This window comes from Cydia splendana, chromosome 9 (genome assembly GCF_910591565.1).
Source record: "Cydia splendana chromosome 9, ilCydSple1.2, whole genome shotgun sequence".
Classification (NCBI taxonomy): domain Eukaryota; kingdom Metazoa; phylum Arthropoda; class Insecta; order Lepidoptera; family Tortricidae; genus Cydia; species Cydia splendana.
In genome coordinates, this window is record NC_085968.1 from 4,740,231 (window position 1) to 4,763,068 (window position 22,838).

The window sequence follows — 22,838 nt, forward strand, 5'->3', positions numbered from 1 at the left end:
GAAAATACGATGGAAAACAATTATGCACTACATGTAGCAGAGAGTAGATACCAACATTAAAGGATTACAAAGAGAATTACATTGGTAAACAAAAGTAATTCTCGTTTAAGTTTAAATAAAGACGATTCTTCCTTTTTATCTTCCGTTTATTCTTCTTCAAGTGACCTTCGAAATTGTTACAGACCCATTTTTTGTCAAAACGAGATTATTTCGTAAAGTATAAATAGGCTTCTTGGCAACTCTATGATGTCAACGACCTTGCGGATCTCCTCATTTCTAATTAGTTCTCCCAGTGCAATCTAGGAAACCATTCACAACTACAGTTTAAATAGCTATATTCACTATATTAAAACGCGTTACTCACGTATATAAAGTCGAAAATTGCTCGACATATTTACTGACCCGTTTTATTGTCTGGGTCTCACTGAAGTTTTGTTTTTAAATAGTAGGTACTCAATATTCTTGTCCACATAATCCAGTTTCCATCCACCCGCAAATAATCACGTAGTCCCCGGCGCGCACGTTATAAAAACATCATTTGAAGAAAATTCACAACTGCTTCAGAAGCAATATAAGTATGAGCTCTGATGACCCATGTTCCTTATGAGCGCCAAGTTCAAGTTGTGCTAGACGTGATTGGCTTAATGTTTTGTGAATTAGGTTATTGCAGAGACAGGCAGATGTTATAGACAACAATGAATATAAAAAGATATATAGAGGTTAATTGGAAGCGATTATCAAGAGATCCTGTACCATATTTGTGTCTTTGTGTGTTCTGTATAATAACCCTTTACCAGGCTAAGGGATATATATTTCCCACATACGGTACTTGAAACATGTGTTCTATTTTAGATGAGTAAGACTGACATTCGATTGTCATTTTTGAAATGTCAGCCTGGTAAAGGGATAAAGAGTTAATAGAAACATACATACACACCACGAACGCTGTAAAGGGTTCGAAACGTCGGGATGTATTATTAATTCATTATACGCGATAAAATCCGTTTTCATAGTTTTATTTCATGAGTAACTATCGCGGTAACCGAAGACAATATTATTTGTCGTAACTCTACAAAAGTGACGTTAGGTTCTTAATCGCAATTTAAGTAAACTTAGCAACTTCTTACTTGTTTTAAATTTTGTCTCTTTCTAACAAAAAGAAATTACAAAATGACGGATAGGGACAAACGATTATCAACGGTTTGTTAGATTTGACAGACGTTTACGAATGACACTATTAATATGTAGATTTACAGTCTTAATTTCTTTAGTCTCTGTAGCTATTCACATTATTATTCGTTTGTGAGGGGGAACCGGGATAATGTATCTGTTTTCGTGCATATTATGACGTCATAAATAACTCAGGTTGGCGACGCACGTCACGCGGTATGAGATCTTAATTCGGTTCATGAGTTATGGTGTTCTTTGGGCTGATAAATCTTGAGGCTTTGTTAGGTATGGAGAATTAAGATTGGGTGCCATTTTGGTGTTTTTCGGAATGACAAATGTCTTGGTGTGTTGCCTTAATGCGTTCTTAGTCTAGTAAACGGCCCCCTAGCTAAGTCGGTAGCGAGCGACCTACGAAGCTGGAGGTCTTTGGTTCGAATCCCGGTAAAGACATTTATCATGAATATTTATTAGGTCTCGCCTCGACTGGCGATGGCGAGACGAGTTAGCTCCTTTTTATAGGAATGGCCAGAGTCTGCACAGGATCGAGAAGACTGCAAAAAGTGGGGGGAAGCCTTTGCCCAGGAGTGGGACATTATAGGCTCCCAATATTAAAGCTCTCCAAGAGCCCGCTACGTGTTGGATCTATCTTCTTGATCGGGACACTCTTGACAGAGCGGTCGTGGTCATCATTGGAAGTCTCCCTTTGTGACACGTTTGACGGCTCGCCTCCACTCCTCCCTGACGGCTGCGCGTTTGGCGCATTCGTGCAAGGGGCCGTCCATTGCTGCCTTTATTTGGTCCGTCCACCTCATGGGCGACCTTCCTCGCGCTCGGGTACCTTCTACTCTGCCCTGCACCACCAGTCGCTCTATGGATACATCTCCACGTCGAGAAACGTGTCCAAAGAAGGTGAGGATGCGAGCTTGAACGATGGAGGATAGACGCTGCTTGATGCCGAGCTCTTGGAGTATGGAGACGTTGGTGCGGTGTTCGGTCCACGATACCCCAAGCATTCTTCGCCAGCACCACATTTCCAGGGCATCCACCCTCTTCCTCTCACTCTCCCGCAGGGTCCACGTCTCAGCGGCGTAGAGAAATATGGGGAATACAAGTACTCCAACGAGCCGGATTTTTGTGGCTTTTGTGATGTTACGATTCCGCCATATTTTTCGTAACTTGTCCATAGCGCTTCTAGTTATTGCCATACGACGTTTGATCTCGTCTACACATCCTCCGTTGTTGGAAATCAGAGCTCCTAGATAAACATACGATTTTACAACATCACAATTCGCTATTTGTGTGACTTCGGGCGAATTGTCGTTGACACGATCGATAATCATCATCTTGGTCTTACTGCGGTTGATCTTTAAACCAAATTCCAGGCTAACCCTCTCCATCCTGCGTAGCAGATCCTCCATATAACCAGCACCAGTAGCGAATAAGGTGGTATCATCCGCGTAACGGAGGTTTGAGATCTTTAGTCCTCCGATTGCAACTCCGTCGGTCCAGTCTTCAAGGGCAATTCTCATGATGAGCTCCGTGTAGATGTTAAACAGGAGTGGAGATATGATACACCGCTGTCTGACACCTGCACTAGGGTGGAAGTGACTCGACAGGACACCGTCCGTTCTCACCGATGCTGTTCCATCTTCATAAAGCCTACGAAGAAGGTGTACAAGATGTTTTGGTGTACCCATTTCCAGAAGAGTCTTTCAATTGGATCTATATCCCCACGAAATGCTATCAAAAGACCGGGATTTATAGGCCCGTGAAATCCAAAATGGAGTTACATAAAATATTAATTTATTAGGTACTTTATACGCGTAGTTTGATACGTTAATTTTGATGCTGACTGTACACCGGACTTGATAAAATCAAATTTACTCGTAAATACTGTAAGATGCATGTTAAGTGAACCACCCAAGTATGTGCTTTTATTCCTATTTCGTTAAAACACTGCGGAAATTGTAAGCTCTCGAATCAATACATCTGTTACAATTACCTTTCATTATATTGTACGCGTTAGGGCTGGAAGAGGGAAACCCAAGTGGATTTCCCCATAATTATGTTACGCTCTCCTTATTCGCAACTAAAGCCTGGTCTACACTGGAGCGGCAAACGCGACAACAAAACGTTACACACAATACCGTAAACTCGAGTAACTTTGGCCCACAACTTACAACTATGGTCCAAATAAACTGTGGAATGAACTGTCGCCTGCGGTATTTCCGGACCGATTATGACCTTCAAACCTTCAAGAATATAGTGTACTCTGGTGTTGCGGGTGTCCATGGGCGGCGGTAATCGGTTACCATCAGAATGATCCATCTGTTGGTATGCCTCATATATCATTAAAAAAAATAAAGAACGTATAAAATGTATACATATTTTTGAAATTAAGTTGAGTTTGTTGGCGTTCGAGTGCCAAACTACTTCGATTGAAGAAATACATATTTTTTAACTTTTTCGCTGCCACGTCAACGAAGTGCCATCTTCGCCAAGCAACAACCCGTTTAACATATCAGGTCGTGGTGTGTGGGGCAAGAAATGGCAGTCAATGGCAGCGAAAAGTTTAATGGCGCCATCTAGTGTTATCACTTTTTTAACCTTCCCTAAGAGATCACTCTCACTTCTTAGTGTTTGTTCCTCTCTCATTTTCTCAAAGGTTAGCTGGAAGAGATCTCTATTAGGGATAAGTTCGCCTTTGTACATTATACTTACATCTTTTACTCTGTTATTTCTCTTTTGTGTAAACTTGTTTATGTGTAATAAAGTGACATACATACATACACTCTAGTACAGTCGCTATATCTAGTATTTCCTAAAAAACCTCTTTCTAGTATACTTAAATCGCCAATCTGAACGCTGTACAGGCTCTAACAGGGTCCCCTAAACCTTACAACATAAATTAACTTCCAAATAATCTCGGATCGAGAGGCTGTAGCTTTTATTGAGATCGACTGAGGCATTTTTTTACGTGTCTGGGGAATTAGGACCAATTTTGAGCACTGTGATTTATTTTTTTCGTAAATTTTTAATAAAACCTCAAACAAGTAATCATTTTTTACAATAACCCATGGATCAATGGTGAATTGTTTGCTTGATTTGATTTGCTGGCTTTCTGATGTTATTTATTGAACATTTTATAGTATAATTAAACTGATTTAATTTTTTTTAATAAAGATAAAAATAATTTGATTTGTCAAACATGAGTAAAGTAATATAGAGATGTTATACTGTACAAAATGGTCCTTTATGTGTCGCCTCTCGGCTTACAAAATATAGTAAGGTCAATGCGGCCAATTCCGTCATACGGGAAATTCCGTCAACAAGCGTTTTTCTCTGAAACAGTACACAATTAGTAATTTCCTCGACAAAGCAGCGCTTCCTGAAGCTAAAAGCTATCGCTGCTTTGTCGAGGAAATTACGAATTGTGTACCGTTTTAGAGAAAAACGCTTGTTGACGGAATTGGCCGCATTGACCTTATAGGACCTATCTATAAAACAGTCTTATAGCAGTGTTTAGTTTAATTCATTAAGTATTTTAAATATGTTACGATTTCCTCGTTGGACATTAAATTGTTTTTCGTACCTAATTTTACAAGGATATTTATTCCAACTGTTGTAAGGACACTTTACTTACTTTATTTTCGTGTTTGTATTCGTTTTCTAGGTGAAGAAATTGTTTAATATCCATATAGACACTGTTTCCAGCACATTCAAAACACGACACATCCCCCGAGACGTTTAATATTTGCCATGACTCTCTCTGATTGGCTCGTTACTGCAGTTGTGTGTTTGCTTTGCCGGTTCGTTGGCTCCGGGGTGTTTTTTCAGGAGCTAACGATGGATAAAGTTATTGGAAGACGTGTCGCCTTGGAAAAACACCTTTGAAATGGCAGCGGCCTATTTTGTTGGCGGTAACTTGCGATTGCGATACACGTTCCGTGTAAACAGGGATTGATTAAAAGTTTAAGATTGAAAGGGAAATTTTATGGAAATGGAAATACAGATTTATTTGCTGTACCAACATAGGTACTTTAAAAATAATCTATTTTTTAAATAACATATCCGCAGCGCAGGATTAGTCAAGTTACAACATTAAATTAGAAACAGGCCTGATATTAAGCTAACCAAATTGGGAACAAAAATTGAATTTTAAAAATACCCACAGATTACCAGTTCGCCGGACGATATCAACCTGTCAGTTGTTCGGAACTGTCACCTTTTGCGTTTAACTGACAGGCTGATATCGTCCGGCGAACTGGTAATCTGTGGGCCCCTTAAAAGGTGGATTGACCATGTGAGAGATGATATGAAACGAACGTAAGTGATCGAATGATGAGATGACGGGCTACAAAGAAGTACTTATGCAAGAAAAAGACATGCTGCGCCGACCCCAAGTAAATGGGATAAAGGCAAGGGAATTATGATTATGTTTTTTTTTCAATACTAAACCCCGCTACTGCTAATAAATAGAAAGGCTGAAGCCAGCGAAATTCTATTTCAAATTATTCGCGAATTCTCTCTCAAATTAGAAATTCAATATGGTTAAATCAGTAACGTCATGGCATAACTTATTTAATAAGCAACGGAAACAAAGCATTTACAAGCTAGCATTCAATAAACAAGTTATCATAACTCAAATTGGGAACTTCTGGAAATCTCACAAATTAAATTGGCAGTTAAAAACTGGCGCCCGAAATACAATGCTAAATAAAGTTTTGTTGCGAACAAGCTCCTCAAAGGGCGCTTTCTCTAGGCCTAGGGTTGGCAACTGGAAGTTTGAGAAAAAACATGATTTTCATTTCAATAAACTACTTTCATTAAGAAACGATTCAGTAATTAAATACTTTTATTGATACCTACCTTTTTTATTAGATTCTGGAGGAAAAACTTGAACATTTTAGGCTCCTACCTTCTCAGAATTATAGGTTTTGCTAAAAAAAAATCTAAAATGTGTATGGAAATGTTAGTTTAAAACTATAAAACACTTTTTTCATGGTTGGACTAGAAATACTCTAGGCTAATCTTAGTGAGGTAAACCCAAAAAGCTAGCCCATTTAATTTTTTCGCACTAGTAATCTGGAACAGTTCTGTTTAAGTCACTTGTATTAATTTATAATTTTCTCACCTAGAACGTGAAGAAATATTTAAAAATATCAAAATAAAATCTTCGACAACCCTATAACTATAGTATGTTCCACATAATTTTCCTCGGTTCCTTTCGGGACGTGTTCAAACATTTCCTTCGATTTACCTTTGTTTTTGATAAACACACGGGACTGTTTCTGAGATCGTTGATTACAGTTTACCGTGCGAGGACAAATAACCTTTCAGATCTATCCTCAGAGATCTACTTATTGTTAGAATCGCATGAGAGATCATAGTGGTCAATACGTTGTGGGTATGCTATAGGTTTTTCCGTATGTTGTGTGTAGCGGCACGGAGGCGGATAATGTACCTACAGTCAAGTGTAAAAATATAGGTTCACTCATCATACTCAAAAATATGTCCCATAGCTCCTATGTTGGCGAATTAAGATCTATGGGACATTATTTTTGAATAGGGGAGGTAGGGTAACATTGCCCGGGTGCCTGAGACTCCCGACTGCCCAATGTGACTGTCCCCTACGTCCTCTACCTAAGTTGTATGCACCCATATTTTTACACTTGACTGTATGTGTACAATGGGAAATACCTACTCTGAAGAATTTTTTGAATTGGTGCGAGACCGCTTTTATCACCGCCCCTCTCGAAAATGGAGCAAAGCTTATTCTTAGATACATGGCACACCAAGAATAAACGGTATGTAAAATCTCGCGAGCAAAACCACGGACACGACTTTATTACATTAATCATCATCAGCCTACTCTCGTCCACTGCTGGACATAGGCCTCTCCTGTTGCACGCATTTCAGCACGATTTGCGGCAACTCTGATCCAGCTCTTGCCAGCCGCCTTGCGAAGGTCATCGCTCCATCTAGTCTGAGTGCGTCCTACGGTACGCTACGTTTGCCGATGCGCGGTCTTCACTCGAGAACTCGTCTACCCCAAAGGTTATCGGTTCTACGGCTAATATGACCGGCCCACTGTCACTTAAGTTATTACATTAATGTTTTAACTGAAATCTATCAGTACCGCGACAAAGTGGCGCGGTACATGGATTGCAAACTCATTAACGCAAATTCATCGGCCTTTCGTCGGAGCACGTAATGGTGATGGGTGCCGCTAAGCTCCTCGCTTATTCTGATTGGTTAAGTGTTTCTTAAAACCGGTATATTGTGACCTTCAGTATTTGCCTCTTACGTATACTTAATAATTTGACGATGGAAAGCTTCCAAAATTCAGGAACTGTTTTTCACATTTTTGATACGTTTAATGTAATTTTTATATTTCTAAAATAATAACTGTTTTAAAATTTTCGAGAACTTTTTTTAAATTTTTGAAATCTTACTAAAACTTACTAAAATTATAATAAATAAATAAAACATTTCTTTATACCTAATAATATGCATGAATCTAATAAACTTTCAACTTAGAAGGTACCTACCTACGTATTTACAAGTAAAAATATTACCAAACTAATACCGACAATTTTTTTTAAACATATTTTATCTGCAATTGTTTCACCTCCGAAATAAGCAGTGATCTTAGGTTGAAGCGAACACTGCCAACACTGGCCCAAAGCCTACCAACTGCTGTCAACATTGGCCCAACGCCTTTCGACTACTGCCAACTTTGGCCCAAAGTCTTCACAAACCAAATAGAGTAATCGCGTAGGTGCTGAAATTACTGCCACGGTGTAATCCTCGAGATTATTCTAAGAACGGCCTTGGGACTCTGCATACATTAAACTATCCCACTTTATATGCATACAGTATGTAAACTAACTATCTGTCGTTGGAGGGAGCTGAGAGAATCATAATATTTATTTCTTTTCTTCGCTAGTTTGATCGCCCAAACTAAGTGCTGTGAGAACACGTGTTGCTACAAAAATAATAATAGTCTTAGGAGACCTCCCATATACAAGGTGTCCCAAGAAGTAGGGATATACTGAAGCTGGGAGGTAGAGGACCTAGAGGGCTATCTGAATCACCCCCATGTATGTTCCGCGATTTTTCGTATTTTCGGAGTTATGACTAAAAAAAAATTTAATAATTTAATTAAATTTAATTTTTTTTTTTTTAATCATATCTCTATCAATTTAACTAAACTTTTTATACGAAAGTCTACCTACCTGACAGTCCTGACACCACATAAAATGTGTTCTATATTAGATATGGCTATCAAGGTCTGAAAAACCAGTTGACTCTTCTTCGGATTTTTTACCCGCAGCCTATATTAAGCCCTATATTCACTCGAAATTTCACTTGTCCACAGAACTACCTCCAGACAAACCAACAATAAAGGCGGAAAAGGGATGGTACGCATCGGGCGATTCGCTTCGTGCACAATGTTCATCCCCGCCTGCCGACCCCCCGGCGAATCTCACGTGGCTACTAAATGGACGGGATGTAAGTAAATTGCCGCAGATATCGTTATTCATCAGAATCGTCATTTTCAATTTTATTTTAACAAGCACTAAGAACGGCGCTATTAAGCTTAGAATAAAAAACACTGTCTTGAAATGATACTGTCTTGGTTGAGAGTTGAACTCATGGCCTCTGGATAGATAATCCAGCGCTCTGCCATCTGAGCCACTAAGACCTCATCCATATTAGCCAGCCAATCCAGAGGCCGTGAATTCTCACACAAGACAGTAATTTTTCCACTTTTAAATTTATTCTAAGCATAAATATCACATTCACAAATACATTAGGTGTGCATAATATGTGCAACGACGATAGCGCAAGAGCATATCCAACCAGTTATCTCATCGCATGCCCATCGCGCTGCACGCTGCGCGGTGAGTGACATTACGCGGCGCGCAGCTATCGCGACTCGTGACTGCTGCCCTATTCATCATCCTCCTAGCGTTTGTCCCGTACTGTGCTGACGGGGTCCGCTTTCCTACTTTTCTCCTTCCACTTCGCTCTATCCTGGACATCGGTTTCCGCTAACCCACAGGCGTTTAGATCTTTGGCGATGACGTTACGCCACCGCTGCCTTGGTTTGCCCCTCCTGTTTGGGCCTGGTAAGGCGAAGCTAAGGGCTCTATTGCCTACGTATTCAGGCGGCCTTCTTTTGACATGGCCACACCATCTCAGCCGACTTTTTGGAGCTTATCGGCGACGTCTCTCACTCATATTAGTGCTTGAAAATGGAGATCTAGGCTCTCTGAAGCATGTTGCGCGATTAATTAAAAATGCGTGAGTTAAATCGTAAAATTAGCATATCAGTATCACATATGCGTAAACGTATTACTTAGCACATACCTATATTCTGCGTAACACTTTGCTTAGAAGTTCGAAATTATTATTGAAATAGTTCAAGTTGACCTAGGTACTACCTACAATATTAAAACTATTTCGCATCGTTCATAAGACTTGTCTCATCCATTAGTTTAATATAACTTTAGGTATACGGACTAAAATTTCATGTACAGAAATCGAGATTGATTCTTTGTTTGCGATTCAGAGCAATGCTATTTCGGTTGCATTTTTCTTGGTTGGTTGGTTCTTTATACTACTTTCTTTGATATTTAATTGTCCAATACTTATTCATAATGTTATATGTATACCATGCCGTCACCTTGGTTTAACAAGTGCGCCTTCAAGTGAAAAATCTACACACTTGTTAAAAATCGGCAATGCGCAAATAGCAGGAATTTCATTTTACGTAGTTGTTCACTTAACACCACACGAGCCGCGCGCTGGTTCAAAAATACAACATCCAGCTCAACAACGATCGCTATTTACTAAATTTTCTCAATTGCATTTACCAATAGGTATTTTATTCAGTACTTTTACAGAGTAAAGTGAATTTTATAAAATGGAGCGGGTTTTTCAGCATTTCCACACAATGCCTCGTTCATGTTTGAACAAATTGGATTGAACTGAACTGAACAAATGTTCACTGCGTTGAATCTTTCCCGGGCAAAAATTGTATTATACTTGTATTATCGAAAACTGGAAATAAAAGTAGGCGAAGCTCTGGTGGCCTAGCGCTAAGAGCATGCGACTTACAATCCCGAGGTCGCGGGAGCAGACCCCGACTCATACCAACGACTTTTTCGGAACTAATGTACGAAATATCATTTGATATTTACCAGTCGCTTTTTGAAGGAAAACATCATGAAGAAACCGGACTAATCCCAATAGGTAAGCCCTAGTTTCGCTTCCGTAAAAACTAGTGCCTAAGACAGTTCTTGGGATTAGTTGCCAAGCGGACGCCAGGCTCCTATGAGCCGTGGCAAAATGACGCGAGGAAGATGAAGATGATTATTTACGTACCTATTTAATTCGAACGATCTCGATATGTTTTGTTTTGGTAAAGTTTATTTTCGTAGTCGTGTGATGTTTTAAATAAATTAGTCAATTTTTTAAGCCATGTTTTTCGTTTAAACATAAATTATAGCTGTTATTTGCGAAATACGACTGCGATTTATCCTGAAACTCAATCGAGAGCTAAGCTTGTTTTCGCCCAGTAGAGTATCAAGTTTTAAGGGTTACCACATGTATTCGATTGTAAAGCAATAGCAGATGCACTGTGTTTTATTAGAACTAAATTCTCCGCTTCGGTTGAGGTGTGATCAGCTCTGTGAAACCACCCACCCTTTTATCAACTGAACTATTGTAGGCCAACACGGTCTCGGCGAATATTGCCATCAAATTTTTTGGCTTCATGAATAACACTTGATAAAAGTACCTAAATGGCATGGTTGGTTAATTTTTGTCGTACCGTATTTTTCTAATACATAGTTTATACATTTAAGCGATTTTCCTTTGTTCAATTATTTTGAAACAATTTAGACTATAATACTCTTGTCAGACTCAAAATTGTATTAAAAAGGATTAATCACCTCAAGTTCAATTAAAAATGGATATTTTTCAATCCGTTTCGAGGATCGTCAGCTGGAGCATCACCGGTGATAATCAACTACCTAAACTCACATTATTTTAAAACAATTTGCGTCGTTATCTATGAAAAGGGACCTTCTTGTCGATGGCTTTTCAGCCTTTATTAACGATGCTCCGATATAGATACAATGCAGTGCGGCATAAGCGCCATCGACAATTAGGTCCCTTTTCATACATAATGCCACAATTGTATTTTAATACAATTGTGGCATGACGTTTACGTCGACACAATTAACGAAGACAAAGAGAAAAAGAAAAAAAGAGTGGTCAATCCCACTAGATTCCCAAATTCTATCGCTCGTATCGTATTTCAAAAATTAGCATTTTGCCGTTTTCCACCATTTTCGAGTGTCGAAATCGAGCGATCGAAATTCAAAAATCACCCCCCAGATCCACTCTCGGCCACCACCGCTTCCACACTCTACTAAATAAACTTTTTTTTTCGAATATTATTGTTTGAGCAGTTTCATTATATTATTTTCAATCATATTTAATGAAACTGTACCAAAGTGATCCCCTGGTAACGCTATAAACGCGGTCACTTTACCCATTTCGAGCGTTCAGTTGAAAACTTTTAAAACTTAATACAACGCCCGGTTATTTTTAACTCTTACGAACAGCTGACTGTAATATATCTCTTAACTTTTAAGAACTTTTAAAAGCTGACCTTGCAAAAGAAAATTAAGGATAAGTACCTTAGTAGAATTCAAGTTTTAAGTGCTGCTTGTAAACTTATACCTGCGTCGTTATTATTTTATGCATTGCTTTTATATATCTTACTTACATATTACGTTAGTACCTACGTATGACATACCTTTTATAAATTATAGCTCTGCAGTGTCCTCATAGATTGCTGGGCTCGAAGTCAGTTTTTAATAAGTACTACATTAGACAGAACTACTTAGATTAGAAGCACAATTTTTTTACCACACCAACGCGAGAATAAAATATTTTGAAGAATAAAGAGAGCCTTTAAAATCTGTTGTGGTCAAAACAAAATTATAAGCAACATAAAATATTATCCATAGACATAAAAAAAACCTGCTATAATATTTTTCAAACTCGAAGGGTAGGATGACACCTGTCATTTCCATATAATTTATAACCTTAAAACGCCAAATCTCGCAAAACTGTAGGTAAGGAAGTGACAGGTCATCCTACCCTTTGAGTTTGAAAACCATCATACAAAAACGGGTTGTTTTATTACGTCTGGTAACACTATTCGATTACCTAATGAAATTCCTCCGTTTGACAATTAACGCGCACCCTGTTGCTCTAGTTGGAAACGTTCTTTTGACGGGTCGCAGTCAAATTGTAACGATAAAATTTAGACCTTTGTCTGCGATGCTCAAACGGGTTACAGCTTCGTTTATCTTATCGCTAGACACCCCTGAATCTAAAAAAAGTTTTACAAACTGCACTAGAACTGCATTGAACTAGCTCTCTTGAAAGCACAAGCAAATAAGCTGTTAGTTATCTCCATTTTGGTATCTGTCATCATTTAACATCAGGGTCAATTGTTGGTCAAACACTTATTATAAATGCCATAACTCTGTCTGCCTGATTTTGATGTGGAATGGAGACAGTTTGATGGACATATGATAGTTATTATCAATCATTTTTATTTAATTTTTTTATTATTACACACAGGCGAAGTCGCGGGCAGACGCTAGTAAAAATTAAAAACAAAATAAATGTAAAAGCAAATATGAAATAAGCTTTACCCGCAAAAAAATCGAATAATTATATACCTTTTGAAAGCACACTCCATTCATCTTTAAAATACAATTTTAGCTAAAAATCGTTATTAAAGTAAAACGATCGAACCCTCTCATGCGACAATTATTTTGGGTCGGGCTGAGAGCTCTTGTAAAAAGAGATGTGTTCCGCTAAGTGTTGGGTACACACGTTGTTTGATGTTCGAGGAGTTTGTTGAACTTCCGCAATATGTGAATTTTGTTCGATTAATGATTTTGTTATATGTGACCGTACTTTGGGTTAAAGGATGACTCACGCTATTAGACCGAGCCGGGGCCGGGCCGGAGCTTCCGTCGCTTCTTTTTCTACGGAAAGCACCACGCGATCACCGATCAGCGTTCATAGATGCTGCCTCGGCCCGGGCACGGCCCGGTCTAGCGTGAGTCATCCATAATATGCAGATCAGGGGTCACCAATTAGTTTCTTCAAAGGTCCGGTTAAAATAAAATGACCATTGCGGTCCGTTTCTACTTTATTGAATAAGCAAGAAATAAAATAGGTAAATTTGGTGACCCCTGATGTAGATCATACTGAACAACGTTTACTATGGAGCCAACCATAAAATCGCGACAAAAATGTCTGCTGTTCCATAGAAAACATTAACATTATGAATATTATGATTCGTCGAAATGTATAAGACAGCGGAATTTCTCATTGGGATTTCAGAGTTAGCCCCATAGTAAAAGTTGTTCAGTAAGATGCTTTGATAACGGACCCCCCCTAAATGTTTGGAGTAGCTTTCCTAGAACCCGATTCATATTTAACAACATACGGTTTTGAACTGGTTTTGACACCCCCTTGAGGATCGTCTTCATCTACCATATTTGGCGCGCATCTTTCACTTCTTTTCACATACACTAATCAGCATTGCAGCATGTGGGATGCCACATGTGTCAGCACGTTTGCCGCCTCGCACATAGGCCGGACGGTCCGGACGGCAGGAGCGCCCATATAACCATTCCAGTCGCAGAATCACAAAGTGGTAACTAAATGTCAGATGTGTCGTAACAGAGTCCACACAATGTGTCTAGAACTGTTTCGAAACAAAGTGTCGTCGCCGTGTCTACACTTTTCCGTAACAAGGTGTCGACACATTTGTGTGCACTTTGCGTGCGGTTTGCGACTAAATCTGACAGCAAATTTGTGACAGCAAATGTCAATATAAAATACCTCTTGAAAACCAAGGTTTGTCAAACTACTATTAGTGTCTCGTGTGCTCGTAATTCTAGTAAGTCATCATGGGCAATGCAAATGATAATAATCGACCGAAACCATATAAACACCCAACACCCGTCAACCTTTTACAGAAAAGTTTTTAAAGAAATTCAATAAGCTACTTAGGTCAGGCAACGAATGCTCCAAAAGTTGTAGAGGGAAATGCTCGGAACACAATTTTTGACTCCGTAACTCGGTTTGACAAGTTAGGAGGTGAACATATCAAAAGTCCCCGGGCGTAGCCCTTGAGCGGGGGGGAGAGAGGGGGCTTCGAAGGTCCCATTTTCCCGTTTTTCGATTATATTACGGAAACTATGCATCTGAGCGACATGGCCACTTAGACAAAATGAAAGTTAATTTAATTTGTTACAAGTTTCTTCAGTCAATTTTTTCGATATGTTGAATAGTTTTTGAGATATCCGCTCTTGAAAGTTTATTTAGGGCTCTCAATTTTATCTTGATATATCTATATCAGTGAAGGTGCTAGGCCGTGTTTGGTATCGTTTTCGTATAAATCTGGGGTGCTGAATCCATTTAAGATATCACATTGACACCATTCCACAAAATAAAAATAAATCTTTTTAGGGTTCCGTACCTCAAAAGGAAAAAACGGAACCCTTATAGGATCACTCGTGCGTCTGTATGTATGTCCGTCTGAATACACAAAATAGTTCTTTACCTATAGATGCCAGGAAAACCTATTAGAAATGTGCAGTCAAGCGCGAGTCGGACTTAATGTACGGAACCCTTAATACGCGAGTCCGACTCGCACTTGGCCGGTTTTTTTGAAACTCTTCTTGACGCTTAACCGCTGAACCGATTTCGTTGAAATTTGGTATAGAAATAGTTTGCGTCCCGGAACAGGACATAGGATAGATCTTATAACCAAAATCATCTTTTGAAGGTGTGAAAAGTGGCGTGGAAATTTGTACGGGAAATCAATAACCGCTGAACCGATTTATATGAAATTTGGGATGGTCTACATCTTTGATTTAGTTAAAAATGATGAAAAAACATGACTTCAAACCTAAACTTAAACAGTATTAACTTCAAGAAGTCAATTCTGAATTCCCCCCTACACCTCATTTCACACCTTTAAAGGATGATTTTAGAGATAACTTATTATATCCTGTCTCGGGACTCAAAATATATGTGTACCAAATTTAAATTAAAACTGTTCAGCAGTTTAAGCGTGAAGAGGAGTTTAAAAGAAAGTATTTTAATAAGTTTATATTATGTTTTTACTTCGGAATGGTGTCAATGTGATACCTTAACTAAATTTGGTACTGCGAATTTTTACGAAAACGATACCAAACATGGCCTCGTAGCTTTACTGTTGTAGAAGTCAAAATAAAATTGAGAGCCCTAAATTCTTATTACTTGGCCAAACTTGTGTAGAAGGAAAAGGTAAAATAAAAGTCTTCGGCAGGAATATAAGACACAAATATATTTTTTTTTTGCGTTACTATTTCATTCATCAAATATAAACATACCTTGATTATACTATTCTAGTGAGATCCTCATAGATAAACAAAAACATTTACTTAAAAAATTACAAGGTCGAAATGTCACGGAACTTGTGAGAGTAATATGTGAAAAATAAAAACTTTTATGACAAAAAAAATCTGGACACAATTTAAGAATCACCCAATTGCGTCGAAGAATCATCTGTATTTTTGCTTGTTTTATTACCTCCTCGCTTCTTTTTTGTCCTTTGTATTCTGTAGCAATTTGTTAGATCTGAAAATAAAGATAACTTGCGTCGTCACGGATGTCGATTTATAGGTTTTAGGGAGTGCAGAATTCGAAAACGATGATCATTTTATAATCCAAGATGGCGGCTACGTATTTTGTCATAAAAGTGGAATCCAAAATAGTCATCATTTTCGAAATCTGCGCCCCCTAAAACCTATAAAACGATATCCATGACGACTTTTATGACATAGTGCATTGCCGCCATTTTGAAATTGAAAATGTTATCATTTTCGAAATCTGCGCCCCCTAAAACCTATAAAACGACATCCATGACGACTTTTATGACATAGTGCATGGCCGCCATCTTGGAATCCAAAATAGTCATCATTTTCGAAATCTGCGCCCCCTAAAACCTATAAAACGATATCCATGACGACTTTTATGACATAGTGCATTGCCGCCATTTTTAAATTGAAAATCTTATCATTTTCGAAATCTGCGCCCCCCAAAACCTATAAAACGACACCCATGACGACTTTTATGACATAGTGCATGGCCGCCATTTTGGATTCCAAAATGGTCATCATTTTCGAAAGCGGGGCCCCCTAAAACCTATAAAACGACATACATGACGACTTTTATGACATAGTGCATGGCCGCCATCTTGGAATCCAAAATGGTCATCATTTTCGTAATCTGCGCCCCCTAAAACCTATAAAACGACACCCATGACGACTTTTATGACATAGTGCATGGCCGCCATTTTGGAATCCAAAATGGTTATCATTTTCTAAATCTGCGCCCCCCAAAACCTATAAAACGACACCCATGACGACTTTTATGACATAGTGCATGGCCGCCATTTTGGATTTCAAAATGGTCATCATTTTCTAAATCGGGGCCCCCTAAAACCTATAAAACGACATCCATGACGACTTTTATGACATAGTGCATGGCCGCCATCTTGGAATCCAAAATGGTCATCATTTTCGAAATCTGCGCCCCCTAAAACCTATAAAACGACACCCATGACGACTTTTATGGCATAGTGCATGGCCGCCATTTTGGATTCCAAAATGGTCATCATTTTCAAAATTGGGGCCCCCTAAAACGTATAAAACGACATCCATGACGTCTTTTATGACACAGTGCATGGCCGCCATTTCGGATTCCAAAATGGTCATTATTTTCGAAATCGGCACTCCCTAAAACCTATATATCGACACCCATCTCGACTTTTATGACAAAGTGTTTTGCTACCATCTGCATGCAAGACATTTCTATTATTTTTACGTACAAAAATGGCCCCCTGTCAACTTTCAATCGAGATTTAATCGATAATTTATTCGATTAATATTCAGATTAATTCAATTTCAATCTATGTTAGGTCGACTAAACTAATCGCGATTAAAATTTGAGAATTAACTTTTTTTATTCCATTAATTAGTCGAATAAACAGTTAATCGATTAATGCCCATCTCTGACCACGGCATTTTTACACTTTGAGAATATCTGAAAACAAATCAACACAAGGAGCCATTTTGCAAATCCAGTAACATACCAGTAACTTTGTTATTACTTTTGACAGCGCGTGTCATGTGTCAACACAGAGTCGACACAAAGTCGAAACATTGCAACTACTTTGTGACTGCAATATTTCTCAGCCTTAAACCATATTTATACATCATAATTAACAAGTTTCGTAGTATGTAAAGCGTTATTTCTGTTATTTAAGTATAGTATACGCATCGAAGTACTAAAAATGCTTCAAATAATATAGTTATGAACACAGGCACTGAGAAGTAAACAATTTCATTTCCGGCTAAACTAAAACAATGTGGTGGCGCGTTGATTATATTACACTTAGTTTATCACATCACTCGAGCAGTTTAATTCCCCATAATAATTTAAGTCCTATTGTAATATAAATGCAAACAATATATAATTACGTCTTGTAATCCGTTTTAGAGATGGCGTATTAATGTCACTTATTTTTATTTAAGTATTTTTCCATCTGACAGTTTCCATTTGACAGGAACAAAATGAACGAATGAACGAATGATTTTGGCATAAAGTAGTCGCAAACCCGAAACAATGTGTGCACACGGCGACCACACTTTATGTCACTTTGTGTCATGTGTCGACCCTTCCCCATTTCTGGTAACTGTGTCGACACGGCGACGACTCTGCGACTGGAATTGTGACCGAAACAGACGGTGTCGACACAAGATGTGTCAACACCGCGTCGTAACGGCGACTGGAAATGGTTGTAATATGGGCGGCAGCTGAGTTAGCGGCGCTTCGAAAGCGCGATAAGTACTCGGCGCTGCTGACAAAATATCTTTTTGTCCCTTTAGCAGTGGAGACGTCCGGGTGTTGGTGTGCCGAGGCCAAAATTTTTTTGAGCGAATTGGGGCAACGTTTGAGGGAGGGAGGTCATGACCCTCGTTCCGGGTCATTCCTGATGCAGAGGCTGTCTATCGCGGTCCAGCGTGGCAACGCGGCGAGCGTGATGGGCACCTTTGCGTCTGGAAGAGCGCGGGACGGGTTGTTTGATTGAGTTCTTGGTTGTGGCTTAATTTTGCTTAGTTTTAATTTAGTTTAGTTTAAAGTTAATTTTAATGTAATTTATTAATTTGATAATTGATCGAGTATGTTTAGATATAAGTTTTAATTTCTAATTTGTATATGGTTTATGATGTAATCATTTATATTGTAATTTAGAATTAAATAAATATACTTAATCATTATCAGCGGAAGCGATCTTCAAGATTGTATCAAAATAACATCAAACCCGTAACAAGCTGTTAAATCCTTGAATCTGTGTTAATACAGTGAAACCTGGTTAATTGGCACCTGGATAAATGGAAAACCTCAATAATTGCAACCAAAAGTCCGGTCCCGGTCCCTTGAGACCAAAAGGCCTCTATAATTGAAATTTTAGAACCTCTATAATTGCAATTTATATTTTATTGCTTTTCGTAATTTTGCCTCTGTAATTGACCACATCGCAACTAAGACCTCTATAATTGACACTGTGCTAAAAAAATTCGTTATTTTTGCTCATCTTTTTACCTCTATTATTGAAACGAGTCTTACTTATTACCTCTGTAATTGAAAAAATGTAGTTGTAGACAGCAGAAACAATATTTTAATAGCAATGATCATTTTATTTATATCTTCATCCAGAATTCAATTAATTTATTGGGTATCTATCACAGCCTGTTGTAGGTGAAATAGTTTTGATTAAATCAAAAACAAACTATGCCTTTACATTCTAATAAAACTTTCTTCTACAATTCAAGGGAATTATTTAAACCCAAATGATTAATAAGAAAATAAAGTAGTAATTAATGTAGTGTAAAAGTGCAAGTATAGACAGAAGCTATATATAGACCAGAAACCCAGAACGTAAGCGTGTAAATCTACTTTCAATGGTTATTTGCACCTCCATAAAAGAAATTTGTCAGAACGCAACCTCTATTAATGAAAACCTCTATAATTGACACAACGAATTTTTGAACCTCGTTAATTGACACGACCTGCTTAAATGAAAAACCTGGTTAATTGACAAAAAATGGCCGGTCCCTTGAGATTGCAATTATCCAGGTTCCACTGTAGTAGATTGTACAACAAGGGCATAAAGTGACCAACTTTTACCCGAGGCAATTTTTTGGTCTGAGCGAAGCGAAGACCAAAATAGTAGACGAGGGTAAAAATGGACATTTATGCCCTTGTTGTACACTCTGCTTTTCACTTCGATTGCGAGGAAAATATACAAAAAATCAAATACTTTTAGGTTATTTTAACGTATTTATTCAAGACTAAAGAACACATATTGACAATACTTTAAAATTAAAATCGATAAAAAATTAAATTAAAAATTAAAATTAATAACATAAAACTTACAAATAACAATCTAATCTATATATTATTACAACTAAAATTAAATACAAAAATACTTAATAATTAACTTAACTATATTTTATCCTGGACAAAACGCAGGACATTATCATAATTTATTTTGGCAGGATTTAAAATCAATAGGTATCTTTTATTGACGCTTGCAACAAAGAGTTTTTACACATTTTACACAACCTACCTAATGTGATAACAATTCCAATTACTGCATTTTTTTTTTTAATTCGTATAAATGGCTTTTCTGCTACCAGGGCACTTTGCCAATGTCAAGTACATAATATATATTAGAGATTATATAACCGTAAGTCGTCGATATTCAGTCATCCGTCGAGGCCTTCACGATGCACTGGAGGATAGCTGGAGCAGCAGTACAAAGCATAATGGCGGCCGAGACCACGAACCGCCGAATGATGTCCAAGGAATTAGTTATTCGTATTTCCAGAAGAATTCTTCATTAACTGCACCCATTGCGCTTGCCATTCTGGATAATATCCTATCAAAATTATACATTAAACAGCAGAATGCAAATAATAAATTATAAAACCGGCCAAGTGCGAGTCGGACTCGCAAACGAAGGGTTCCGTACCATTATCTATAAAAACGGTCACCCATCCAAGTACTGACCCCGTCCGACGTTGCTTAACTTCGGTCAAAAATCACGTTTGTTGTATGGGAGCCCCACTTAAATCTTTATTTTATTCTGTTTTTAGTATTTGTTGTTATAGCGGCAACAGAAATACATCACCTGTGAAAATATCAACTGTCTAGCTATCACGGTTCGTGACATACAGCCTGGTGACAGACAGACGGACGGACGGACGGACGGACTGCGGAGTCTTAGTAATAGGGGTCCCGTTTTACCCTTTGGGTACGGAACCCTAAAAATGTCTGGAGCACTATCCGCCATGTTCCGTGGATCATTCGAAAGTTCATTACTGCAATAATTCCTAGATCTAATTCAACACGTCAACGCGCACGTCACCGCACGTCACACGTCACCCATCACACGTCACTTCGCGCGTGCCAGTGTCACGAGCACTAGCCGCTAAAATAACAATTGTTGAGTCCGGTTGTGAAGGCTTTTTTGCTCCTTATCCGTTTAGTTGTTGGTTTAAGAAATGTGTTCCTGTTGGACACATAATTTGCGGACTGGGAAGTTTCATAAACGTATAGCTTGGCTATCCTAGCAACACTCTTAGCAAGGTGAATTTAGTAGAGAAGCGGATTGTCAAAGTGTAAAGTAAATTTATGTATGGTGCCATCTTTTCGAGCGATGGCGCCATACCTTTGGCCTATACTCGAGAAGATGGCGACACTTTTTGACATTTAACAAATTTAACACATATCAGTGAAAGAACAAGGATCAAAGTCAAATGGCGTTCTTAAAGTATTGGCAGGCGGGCGAAACATGGCAGTTAATTTACTATGGTTACATACAAAAATTACTTTGACAATTCGCTCCTATATCAAATTATCTTTGTCCTTAGCTACCTTGTCCTTGCGATAGGGTCAACGAATCCCCACTAATATTATAAATGCGAAATAAAACTCTGTCTGTTACCTCTTCACGCTTATACCGCTAACCGATTTGGATACAATTTGGTATGGAGATATTTTGAGGCTCGGGAAAGGACGAAGTTGCGGGTACAGTCTAGTTTTCAGACACCGCTCTGGACTATGGCAGCGGTTTTAAAATTAGTTGGAGTGAAGGAAATGGTCTCGATTACCTCATAATTTCATTGAATAATTAAATTTTAATAGCACTCTTTTAAACTGATTAACTCGACGATATAGCTACAACAAAAAAAACTTTAATTTTGTAAAAGAATGTTTCAAAAATTTTCATCTCCCACAAAATTATTACTACTGAAACGAAAACTAAAATCTACTATTATCCATCGTACCAAAACTATATCTACCTACTTAATCATATCAGCGCCTCATCGTCCATCGATATCCACTCGTTTCACATCACTAGAGATCGGTTTATCGGCGAGATGGATGTCGCCGATTTATCATGTTACCTACTTCATTTTCTTTTTTATCGCGCCATGAACCAGTAAACCTATTTCTAATAAAAAGTTGCGAACGTTCCAGTGATCTCTCAATTTGTTTCCTCTGGTAACATATCTATTCGGGCTGCAACATAATATATTATATTACTAGCGACCCGCCCCGGCTTCGTACGGTTTAACAAATTATACACATAAACCTTCCTCAAGAATCACACTATTGCTAGGTGAAAACCGCATGAATATCCGTTCAGTAGTTTTTGAGTTTATCGCGAACAAACATGCAAACACACAAACAGACAAACGCGGCGGGGGACTTTGTTTTATACGGTGTAGTGATAGTGATAAACCTAGACGATACTCTCAGTATTTTTCACTTTTTTGGCTTCGAAAAACGGACCATCCGCCTACCGCGAATCACGTTCGACGTGTTGCCTCTCTGTCGCACTTGTAAATTTGTACGTAAGTGTGACAGGGACGGTAGGCCCTCTGTGTCTCCAGTTTAAAAGTGTTAAGGGTTAGGGTGCAGGGGTATGGCCGAAAAACGTTTCAAACCGGGTTTTCACTGCATTCTTTATAAAAAAAATGGTTTTTGTTTTTAGCTTAGATAGTTTAAGTGTTGAATAATAACATGTCATTTAAATTGTCCTGACTTTTGTGAAAGTAACAGAAATATTGCCTTTCAAAAAAAAACTTATATCTCTTTTATTATATTTAGGTAGAGTCTGTTCGGAAAGAGAAGAGTCGTGGAATGTCCCCCACACATCCCACGACTCTTCTCTTTCCGCACTGACTCTATGTTAAAAAAACTGCAACCACACACATAACAAAATACCGGACAAGTGCGAGTCGGACTCGCCCACCGAGGGTTCCGTACTTTTTAGTATTTGTTGTTATAGCGGCAATAGAAATACATCATCTGTGAAAATTTGAACTGTCTAGCTATCATACAGCTATCATATAGCTATGAGATACAGCCAGGTGACAGACGGACGGACGGACGGACGGACAGTGGAGTCTTAGTAATCGGGTCCCGGTTTTACCCTC

The 22,838-nt window shown here is 38.4% G+C and overlaps 1 long non-coding RNA gene across 1 annotated transcript in view; it reads left to right on the forward strand.

Moving 5' to 3' along the window:
- The window catches only part of LOC134793412 (uncharacterized), a 121,875-nt gene that overhangs the window by 86,981 nt on the left and 12,056 nt on the right, over positions 1-22,838 (forward strand). Inside the window, exon 2 of the long non-coding RNA XR_010144541.1 lies at positions 8,552-8,685. This is a non-coding gene — a long non-coding RNA (uncharacterized LOC134793412). The remainder of the gene's footprint in view (positions 1-8,551; positions 8,686-22,838) is intronic.